This window comes from Sorex fumeus, unplaced genomic scaffold, assembly GCF_029834395.1.
Source record: "Sorex fumeus unplaced genomic scaffold, SorFum_2.1 ptg000098l, whole genome shotgun sequence".
Taxonomy (NCBI): Eukaryota; Metazoa; Chordata; class Mammalia; order Eulipotyphla; family Soricidae; genus Sorex; species Sorex fumeus.
The window spans coordinates 50,669,617-50,681,316 of NW_026606155.1; the positions used below are offsets into that span (position 1 = coordinate 50,669,617).

Consider the following 11,700-nt stretch of genomic DNA (forward strand, 5'->3'; position numbering starts at 1 on the left):
GTAGTCCAACTAGAGTCGTTTAAGGCATCTCCTAGTTACCTGGAATTTGACTGCAAATGCATAAATGATACCAACTAAAATCAACCAAGCACGTTCCAGAGTATTCAGATCAACCAATATATTTCAAATTGCTGTCCTACATCATCAGGAGCTAAATAAATGGATGTTTTAAAGTAACTGAATAAAGACACTTCTGTTCTGATAAGCTACTCTAGGTAACATGATCAAAACACAAAACCCCCTTAGTTGTTAAGGAGGCTGTTGTATTGAGAAAGGATGCCAAATTTTCTTTATTTGGTAGATATCTTGTAGAGCACCTATAGAATGTCATGTATCATGCTAGACAATGGAAACCAAGGGTGATAAAAATATACATATGCCCTGTGTCAAGGAGTAATATTAGTAAATAGACTTTTTATTTGATATGGAAAATATATTTTTCACATATTTGCCCAGTAGCACATTGAATTGCAAACCTTACATAGTACTCTTAAATAGGACCAACTATTTAACATGTGGCAAAGAGAAAAAATGAAATAGTCAACATAAACCCATCGAATTTAGAGACATCTAGAGCATTGGTGATTTTACCTATTTTTTTTCTTGGTTGCTTACTTTCTTAGGTGATTTTTTTATTTCTCTCTCTTCTCTTTCTTTCCCCAAAACTACATATGACTGTATTAAGAAGTTCTGGAAAATGAATTAGGTTGACTAATGTTATTTCAAAATTTATCTCCTCCTGTAAGTGGAAAATATGACCCTGTTTAAAAATAGATTTTGTTTGGCAAATTTAATCAGGTTAAGATGAGGTCATAACCTTGGCTAGCTCTACTTCAACGACTCTTGTTAAGCAGAGGAAAACTTCATAGTGTCGTCACAGAGGAGAATAGCATATATAAGACAAAGACAAAGGTTAGAGTGTGCAGTGAGGCAAGAAATACCAGGGATTGCCAGCAATTACTGGGATCTAAAAAGAGACAAGACACACTATTAGATAGACCTTTCAGAGGGAGCACAGACATAAGGGCATTCTGATTTTGGAGATATAGCTTTCAGAATTTTGAGGAAATGAATTTCCATTTTGTTTTGTTTTGGGGCCATCTAAAGTGAAGCTCAGGTGTTAGTCCTGGCCCTACACTCAGGAATCGCTCCTGGTGGGGCTTGAAGACCATATAAAATGCCATGGATTGAACTCAGGTCAGCTGTGTGCAAGGCAAGTACACTAAGCCGCTGTACTATTGCTACAGCCCTGAATTTATGTTTTTTGAAACTTCCATGTTTGTAATATTTTTGCAGCTGCATGAAGCTAATACAGAGAATAAGAAAATTGCAAGCATGAGTATAGAGGTTTTGTTTTGTTTTGTTTTTAAAGAAATTTTGCCACATGCTAAGGGCAAAGGGTGCTGCCTGGAGCTAGAGAATCAGAAAGCAGAGATAGAGCATTTCCCTTCCCTTCCCTTCCCTTCCCTTCCCTTCCCTTCCCTTCCCTTCCCTTCCCTTCCCTTCCCTTCCCTTCCCTTCCCTTCCCTTCCCTTCCCTTCCCTTCCCTTCCCTTCCCTTCCCTTCCCTTCCCTTCCCTTCCCTCCCCTCCCCTCCCCTCCCCTCCCCTCCCCTCCCCTCCCCTCCCCTCCCTTCCCCTCCCCTCCCCTCCCCTCCCCTCCCCTTCCCTTCCCCTCTCATGTGTAGACACTGGGTCCAACTCGAAAACAAATGGTCATATTACCCATAACTTCTCAAATTCTAAATGCAATGGGTTTATCTCAGTTCTTACCTTTTGTTCTCTCAGCACTTATGAACACATACCCATACTTCTGTGATTTCTTAACTTCTTTTAAAAATCTCTTTCAGCTATGACAAATTGGAGTTTCTGAAAGCTTCTTTACATAAACACTACAGTGGTGGGAACAACAATGAAGAAAATGAATCAAGTAGAAATGAATCATACTAGGAGTTTGTGACCCATGGAAAGGGTGAGTGTAACCTGAATCCTGTTTGTTTTTCAACACTGTATTGGGAACTAAGTGTTGTTAGAGGTTCTAACAATTATTATTATTATCTTGAACCCGAAAGACCAATCTCTGATAGAATTGGAACTCTGAATATGTAAATAATGAGAAATAGGGATAATGATAAAGCTTTACGAGAGAAAAATAAGATCCTGAATATCTAATTCATCTTTTCATCCTTTTACCTGGCCCTCTACCACTACTTTGGTATGAATGAAAAATGGCACAGATAATATAGAATTAATAAAAGTATCACAAAATATTAAAGTATTAGCACATTTGGGGAAATGTTAAATGTATTTTTAGTTGCAACATCCCTCACATTATCTTCTGGTCTCTAAGATCATGCTGAGAAGAATATAACTGAAAAGGTTCTGTAAAAATTAATTGAAAGATGCAGTACAGATGAAGTACCCATTATATTTCATAGGAAACAAGTTAAAATCTGTGTATGTAGAAGAGAAATGGTTCATGTCTTTTATTTTGTGCCCGCCAGATGAAAATTTGTGATCTTTATCACCTGTGCCAAGATGTCATTGAAATCTCAAAGGTTTTTTTGTCAACTGAAGTTTCACTTCCAAGGTTATATTGATTTCATAGCATTTTGTAGTTGGCATATCTTGACATGAACCGTAGATGTTATTTTGAATTCCCAATGCCTTTTATTAGATCTTTAAATCAATTACTACTAATACGATGAGAAATTTAGAATTTTTAACCACAGACATTATTCTCAGAACTTCATCTTGACAGCATATGAGATTGGAAAATAGATGAATTGAATTGAACCCAAGTTTTCTGACTTTTAAATCAGGTTTTTTTCTAGCAAATGGTTCTGACTAATAGATGGTAATTTACTTTGATCTCTACAAGTTAAGTGAATTGGTGATCATAACATGAGCACTTTACTTCAGATTCGTTCGCTTATGTGAGAAAGAAATGTGAGATGAGAAAGAGGGTTTTGGTGATTATTGTAGGGATATTGTATTAGGGAGATAAGATATTCTTGTGAAAATACAATTTTATTTATTTTATTTTCTCCAACCTTTTGTTTCAGCACTTGGAATTACACAATTGTTTACATTAGAGTTTCATGGACACAATGTTGCACCACCACCACCACCAGTGTCAGTATCCCTCCGCTCTTGTTGCAGCGTCTGTCCCACCCTGATGGCAAGATTTATTTCTGTACTTTTTGGGAGACATTTACATATTTATACTTTAATCCAAATTTATATGTAGGTTCATGTGCATTTTTATTTTTTATCCTCCCATTAAATTCATCTTGTTCCTTTCCTCTGTTATTCTTTCTTCACATTTTCCTTTTCCTCTACTGTTTATAAAGTTAACATGTTTCTTATTTATGGAATTAGTGTATAAACTCACTTACATGATCATTGGTATTTTTGGTTTTGTTTCTGGTTTGGGGGTCAAATCCTGTGGTGTTCAGGGCTTACTCCTGGTTTTATGCTCAGAAATCTCTCCCAACATTACCCAAAGACTATATGGTGTGCTGGAAATCGAACTGGGGTCAGCTACTTGCAAGGTGCATGCCTTACCTGCTTTACTATTGCTCTAGCACAATTTTTCTTTCAAAAGAGACACATAATAATACTTTTTATTTTGTTTTGGGGCCACATCCAGATGTTCTCAGGACTTATTCTTGATTCTATGCTCAGAAACACTACTGGTTGGGCTTAAGGGTCCCCACTCCTGATGGTGTTGGAGATTGAAGCAACTAATTAGCCATGTGGAAAATAAGTGTCTTATCTTCTGTGTTATCACTCACAATCCAAATATAATCATTCTTTTAAATGAAATAGTATATAGTTAATTTTTAATTTATATAACTGAGCAGTCATCACCATGATCCTATTTCAGAACATTTTCATCATCTTACAAAAATCCATCTGTATGCCGTTCTTATAACTAAATTTCTGAATTTGTACCCAAAAGAATTGAAAAATAAAACAAAATTCAGTAGTATTTCTGAATTCATTTTTTAACAACAGATAGCCAAAAGAGGGATGCAAACTAATTATCCATCAATAGATGAATGGATAAACAAAACATGGTATAAACATACAATGGAATAGTATTAAATCTTTAAAAGGATAGAAATTTTGACAGACACTACAACATAGATTAATCTTGAGGACATTATGCTAAGCAAAATAAGTCAGTCACAAAAAGAAAAATCCTTACCCAACCGAGATGAAGTATCTTTATATAGTTAAATATATAAAGAGAGAAAAACTGGTAGTTGTCATGACAGGGACAGGGAAAAGAGGTTATCATGTCTAATGGGCACTGAGTTTTAGTTTTATTAGAGTTCTGGTGGGGGCTGGAATGATAGCACAGCAGGTAAGGTGTTTGCCTTGCATGTGGCTGACATGGCTGACCTGCGTTCGATTCCTCCACTCCTCTTGGAGAGCCTGGCAAGCTACTGAGAGTATCTCGCCCGCATGGCAAAGCCTAGCAAGCTACCCGTGACGAATCCAATATGCCAAACACAGTAACAACAAGTCTCACAATTTGTTGTGAGACATTACTTATGCCTACTCGAGCAAATTAATGAGGACAGTTAGGACAGATGAGGACAGGAGGATGAGGACAGGAGGACAGTGCTAGGACAGTGCTAGAGTTCTGGAGACAGATAGAGGTGATAGTTGTACAACTACATAAACTTATTTTATACCATTAACCTGTACACTTAATACTGGTTAAGATGACACATTTTATGTGGATTTTTATCACAATTAAAAGACCCTTTGTACAGATTGTTCCCTTACAACATTTATTGTATTAGAGGGCAAGTGTTTAGAATAAAAACATAATATATAATTTCTTTTTTAGGCTTGCCTATTCTTGAATTTAAATGTGATCATATAGTATGTTATGCTTTGCTTCTTTCATGAAAATTATGTTTTTATTCTTAAGATTTATCTTATAATACAATAAAATGTTTTTGTTGGAATCATTTATTACTTTAGCAATAATTTTTGCAACAAAAATGTTGCTTAAGTTTGAAATTAAAACACTTTGGTTATTAAGCTGGTTTATAGAAGAGCAAATTATTTCATATGAATGAATACCTTCTGAAACTATGTAACTTTTTAAAATTTTTTATAATTTTATTTATTGAAACACTATGAGAGCAGTTACAAAGCTTTCAGATTTAAGTCTCAGTTATACAATGAAACACCCATACCTTCACCAGTGCCCATTCTACACCACCAAAACCCCCAGGATACCCCAATCCCACATCCTCCCCGTACCTGTAGGGCAGATGATTTCCACATTACTCTCTCTCTACTTTGATAACATTCAATATTTTGACATCAGACCCACCATTATTATTTGGGTTTTTACCCCAACACTCAGATCTGCTGAAAAGGCAATAGTAGACAATTTGTTTTCTATTGCTGGTTAAGAATAACATATGATGTCACGTGGCTGCAGTAATGGCCACTCGATTTTGAAATTCCGAAACTTTTTTTTTTTTTATTTATTGAATCACTGTGGGAAAGGTTACAAAGCTTTCAGGTTTATGTCTCAGTCATGCAAATATCAAACACATTTCCCTTTACCAATACTTATTTTTGACCATGAAGAACCCCAATAAAACCCCACCCCCCACCCCTCCCAGTCCCTGTGAGGCAGATGAATTCTAGTTAACACTCTATCTGCTTTGATTAGATTCATTGTTTCAATAAAAGATTCACCACTATTATTTAGAGTTTATCCCCCCCCAAATCAGACATGCTGAAAAAGCATTGTGAAGTGATTTGTTTTCTACAGCTGGGTTCAAGAATTAAATGTTGGTTTTGGATTTCTGCTATTTTACTTATTGACCCTGGAAGTATTTCTATTGAAAGTCAGATAGTTAAGAAATTGGTTTCTGTGCTCTGGAGTCGTGGCCGTGCTGGAGAGCCGCTCGTGGGGGGCAACTGGTGGCCTCGGTAGGGCGTGAAGGGCAGACCGAAATGCCCCCCTTCCCATGAGGTTTTAGTCGCCCCCACACCCCCGGCTCATACTTGCTGTCCACAAGGCTCCCATGCGGCCGCCATCTTTCTTTCCAGAGAGGAGAGGGCGAATGGGGCAACACCCTTTCCCCTCTGCGCAGACATGATGGCCTGGATTAACGCATAGTCCATTCACTTTTCTGCTCCAAGCTGCTGGGTTCTGCATTAAGTCCTTGTGCTTCTGGGACTGTGGCCGTGCTGGAGAGCCGCTCGTGGGGGGGCAACTGGTGGCCTCGGTAGGGCGTGAAGGACGGACCGGAACGCCCCCCCTTCCCATGAGGTTTTAGTCGCCCCCACACCCCCAGCACATACCTGCTGTCCACAAGGCTCCCATGTGGCCGCCATCCTTCTTTCCAGAGAAGAGAGGGCGAATGGGGCAACACCCTTTCCCCTCTGGCAGACTTGATGGCCTGGATTAACGCATAGTCCACTCACTTTTCTGCTCCAAGCTGCTGAGTTCTGCATTAAGGCCTTGTGCTTCTGGGGCTGTGGCCGTGCTGGAGAGCCGCTCGTGGGGGGCAACTGGTGACCTCAGTAGGGCCTGAAGGACGGACCGGAACGCCCCCCTTCCCATGAGGTTTTAGTCGCCCCCACACCCCCGGCTCATACCTGCTGTCCACAAGGCTCCCATGTGGCCGCCATCCTTCTTTCCAGAGATGAGAGGGCGAATGGGGCAACACCCTTTCCCCTCTGGCAGACTTGATGGCCTGGATTAACGCATAGTCCACTCACTTTTCTGCTCCAAACTGCTGAGTTCTGCATTAAGTCCTTGTGCTTCTGGGGCTGTGGCCGTGCTGGAGAGCCGCTTGTGGGGGGCAACTGGTGGCCTCGGTAGGGCCTGAAGGACGGACCAGAATGCCCTCCTTCCCATGAGGTTTTAGTCGCCCCCACACCCCCAGCTCATACCTGCTGTCCACAAGGCTCTCATGCTGCCGCCATCTTTCTTTCCAGAGAAGAGAGGGCGAATGGGGCACCACCCTTTCCCCTCTGGGCAGACATGATGGCCTGGATTAACGCATAGTCTATTCACTTTTCTGCTCCAAGCTGCTGGGTTCTGCATTAAGTCCTTGTGCTTCTGGGGCTGTGGCCGTGCTGGAGAGCCGCTCGTGGGGGGGCAACTGGTGACCTCAGTAGGGCGTGAAGGACGGACCGGAACGCCCCCCCTTCCCATGAGGTTTTAGTCGCCCCCACACCCCCAGCTCATACCTGCTGTCCACAAGGCTCCCATGTGGCCGCCATCCTTCTTTCCAGAGAAGAGAGGGCGAATGGGGCAACACCCTTTCCCCTCCGGGCAGACTTGATGGCCTGGATTAATGCATAGTCCGTTCACTTTTCTGCTCCAAGCTGCTGGGTTCTGCATTAAGTCCTTGTGTTTCTGGGGCTGTGGCTGTGCTCCAAACTTAACTCTGATTTTCAGGGAGAAACGCTGGGTGGTTTACTTCCCATTGATCACTTTGTATATAGAGAGATGTCGCGTGGCCGCATAAGCGGCCACGTGGTTTTGAGGAAAAGTCCTAGTTCCCGCATACTTGAGTTGTGTTTGTAGAGGCTTCTGGTCACCGGGGTTCCATCTGGAGGAGGCGGGATGCGGTACCTACCCCATCTGGGACTTCCCGATGATCTCGGCTCTTTTTGGAACCTAAAATTCCGAAACTTTAACATTTAAATCTGGAGGGATTTCTGCCAAAACCTGTGGGGTTTCTGAGATTTGTTACTGAGTCTCTGGGTTCATGGCTGTTAACTAGCTTGATCAGGAGTCAGAAAGGTCTTTTGTGGGTGGTGACTTGGGTTCTCCTTGGGGTGGGGAGGAAAGGGCTGATTCCACCCTCATCCCTTGAGGCCCCACGTGTCTTGTCACAGCGGGCCCAAACCTGACTGTCCAGTGGCCTCTGGAGGATGGCAGCCACTGGGCCACCAGGGGGAACAGGTCAAGGGCCGAAACCTATTCCCGCCTGGGTTAGCCCAGTGCTGATAATCTACTGTAGGGACCGGACACATTTCTGCCAAAAGCCGTTGGGTTTCAAGATTTTTTTCTGAGTCTCTGGGATCATGGCCGTTAAGCAGTACGATCAGGAACCGGAACCAGAGAGGCCATGCTTCCAATTATATAGCTGAGGCCGAAGTAGTTTGTGGGTGTGTTTTGCACATACCTAACTTTTGGCCGTTTACTTTCTTGGTAAACTTTCCCCCAAGTTTTTGGGGTCTGGCCAAAGGCACAGCAGCAATTTTAGGGTATCTGGAAGTCTGAAGGCACCATCAGGCTGCTGAAGCACTCGCCTCACAGGTACAGATTGACCTGCTGGCGACACCATACCCCCTGCAACTTCTTTTAAAGCAAGTTCTTTCACACATGTCCTTGAAGCTTACTGCATGGGGGAAATTGTGTGCACATTAGAGGTAGCACTCTCTGCTTTGTTCTAGGGTTGGATCAAAGCCAAGTAGTCCATCTGTGAAAAACTGTGTATTTCTACCTAAAGGAGATATAATATGTCAATTTCCAAATATCAAAAAGACTGGAATCCTAAAAATTATATAATTATTTCAAACAACCCAATTATCTGTACCTGTCCCCTCACCCCCCAAAAGTAAGATAGTCTTTGTTCTTCAGGTTCTTTAAGAGTTTGTTATCAAAGTAAAATACAATTGTCTTTTAAAAAGAATAAGTGTATTGCTACTATGGAACTAGGGGCTGGGTGTTGTATGCACTTTCATTTCTTGACATAGGCTCCCACGATCAGTGATATCCCAGTGCTTCCTTTTGAGGCTGTTGAGCTTTAGTCTTTGCATTTAATTTATATATATCAGCAACTCCATTATTATTGGTCCCTATTGATATTTTAAAATATCATACTTGGTATTACTCCTCTGAATTACCTGGGACTAATTCCTTTGAAGTGATGATGACTTCCTGAGTCAAACAGTTTTATTTATTTTTGGTAGGTGAGTGGTGGTGGTCTCCTGAGTACTGAGGATGTGGCTTGTATTTGTCGCTCATCTACTAAAATCATGTTTGTAAATGAAATATTAGTAGACTTAAATTCTTTGGCATTCTCTGTGGAATCAGCTACAGAGCACTCTTTTAAATGTGTTTTGGTTCTTGCTTCAACAATAAGAGATTTGGCATTAGAAGGCATCTATCAGTTTGTGCTGAGAATCTATGACTATGCAGCTATCTGGAGGGATTGATGTACTTGATATATCAACTCCAATCAGCTGCACCTTTGGTTCATAGACTTTAGGTATTTGCACTTTGCACATGCTATAGCCCTTTACCATGGATGATGAATGATATGCTCTGAAGTCCAGATCTTCAGGGTTTCGGTGGCATATGCAGTGCCCTAAGAATTATGATTTTTTTTTTTAGGATACCAGTGATTTCATACATGTGAAATGTGTTTTATCATTTGTCTACATCTCTGCCCATGATAATTTTTATTTTTAATATTCACTTCTGTCAATATTCACTTATATGATAGTATATTTTACTATTTCATTTTATTTTATGATTGATTATATTGTGTTACATGAATATACAACATTTTGGTTTTGCAATTTCACTGGATGGACATTTGGGTTGTTTCTATATTTTGGCATTATGAATATTGATACTGTTAGTATTTTTGTAAAAATATTTGTGCATATATTTTATTTCTTCGGAGTAAATGTAAAAGTATTGGAATTGAGCCACATGTTAATACTATATCCAACATTGTGCGAAGTCATTCAACTCTTTCTCAAAATTGTTGTACCATTTAACAGTCCCACCAACAGTGTATGACTGTTACATATTCTCATCCTCATCATCACTAATTAGAGTGTTTGATTATAGCCATCCTATGATGTGTGAAGTGTGTGAAGTCTTATCTCACTGTTTCACATTGGGACATATTGTTATTTCCTTGGGCAGGAGTGATAGCTCAGCGATAGGGCATTTGCCTTCCATGCTGCTGGCCCAGCTGAGCAGGATTTTATTCCTCTGCCCCTCTCGAAGAGCCTGGCAAGCTACCGAGAGTATCTCGCTCGCATGGCAAAGCCTGGCAAGCTACCTGTGACATATTCAATATACCAAACACAGTAACAACAAGTCTCACAATGGAGATGTTACTGGACCCGCTCGAGCAAATCGATGAGCAATGGGAGGAGAGTGCTACAGTGCAGTTATTTCCTTAAGGACGAATGATGGATTTTGAATATCTTTTCATGTGCTTACTGGTCATTTGTGTACGTTGTGGAAATATTATTTATGTTTGCCCATTTTTGATGTTGTTTCTATTTTTCTTATTGAGTTTTAAGAATTTTTCATTTATTCTAGATTAAGCTTTTTATTGGATATATGACTTGAAAACATTTTATTCTATTCTATGAGTTATCTTTTCAGCTCTTTTGGTGATATCTTTTGAAGTAAAAATGTTTTAAATTTTGATAAAGTTCAATTAGTCTATTTTCATTTTGCAACCTGTCATATCTGAGAAACCTTTGCCTAGTCCAGGGTTATAAAATTTTACTTCAGTGCTTTCTTCTGTATTATAGGATTAATTCTGTTCTTCAATCTATTTTAAGTCTACAATCTATTCTAAGTTAATTTATTGTAACTTAGGGTTTAATTATTTCCTGCATGTGCATATGAAATTATTTTAGCACCATGTACTGTAAACCATGATATTATAATACCATTGAATAAATATGTTATTCCCAGTGAATTTTCTTGGCACCTTTGCTAAAACTCAATTGTCATAAAATAACATTCACATATATATGCCATTGCACTTTATATATGTTTATATACACATATATATCAATATATAAATGTATATGTATTCTTTCTGCCAGTACTACACTATCCTCGCTACTCTAGATTTATAATACTTTCCTACTGAATATTATTTTAAATGTTTAGTTCAATTATGTGTGTTATCTTTCTAGGACAACAGAACAACTATCGTGAAAATACAGTTAAGTCAAGTGCCCTTTCACTGAAAATTTTAACTCTTAGACTCTTTTGAACAATTAGTTTTGGTCACACATTTATAATAGTGGTTTAGATGTACAAAATTACTGCTTTTAACCCCACCAAGACTCTCCACTACTGTACACATGTCACCTCAAGTGTCCTTTTGACCCCCCCTCCCTCCTATTGTACTTTGAAAGCACTGTAGCACTGTTCTCCCATTGTTCATCTATTTACTTGAGTGGGCACCAGTAACGTCTCCATTTTGAGACTTGTTGTTACTGTTTTTGGATATCGAATACATCACGGGTAGCTTGCCAGGCGCTGCCTTGTGGGCAGGATACTCTTGGTAGCTTGCCAGATTTTCCAAGAGGGATGGGGGAATTGAACCCAGGTCAGCCACATGCAAGGCAAAATGCCCTACCTGCTGTGCTATTGCTCCAGCCCATACTTTTAAATAGAAATATATATTTAATTCATCTCTCTTCTCCTATACCGCTTAAATAGTTATTCTTATTCAAGTATAGCTTGGGTTATTTATAATCAGTCTATTACAATTTTCAAAAAAACATGCAATTGAGTTCTCACGTTAATTCCAAGAATGATTTTTCATGAAAATGACTTTTGCCTTCTAGAATTTTTAAGTGGCTTCCCATCACCTGGAAAAGGTCCAAATCCTCTCTAAACTCCTTAGAATAGTGTATAAGTCTTTAAAAATCAG

General features: G+C 39.8%; 1 long non-coding RNA gene across 1 annotated transcript; it reads left to right on the forward strand.

Moving 5' to 3' along the window:
* The first annotated feature begins 936 nt into the window (after positions 1-936).
* On the forward strand, positions 937-3,301 carry LOC130041936 (uncharacterized). Its single transcript, XR_008795077.1, has 3 exons — positions 937-1,197; positions 1,849-1,970; positions 3,064-3,301. It is a non-coding gene; the product is annotated as an uncharacterized LOC130041936 (long non-coding RNA).
* Positions 3,302-11,700: the final 8,399 nt, after the last annotated feature.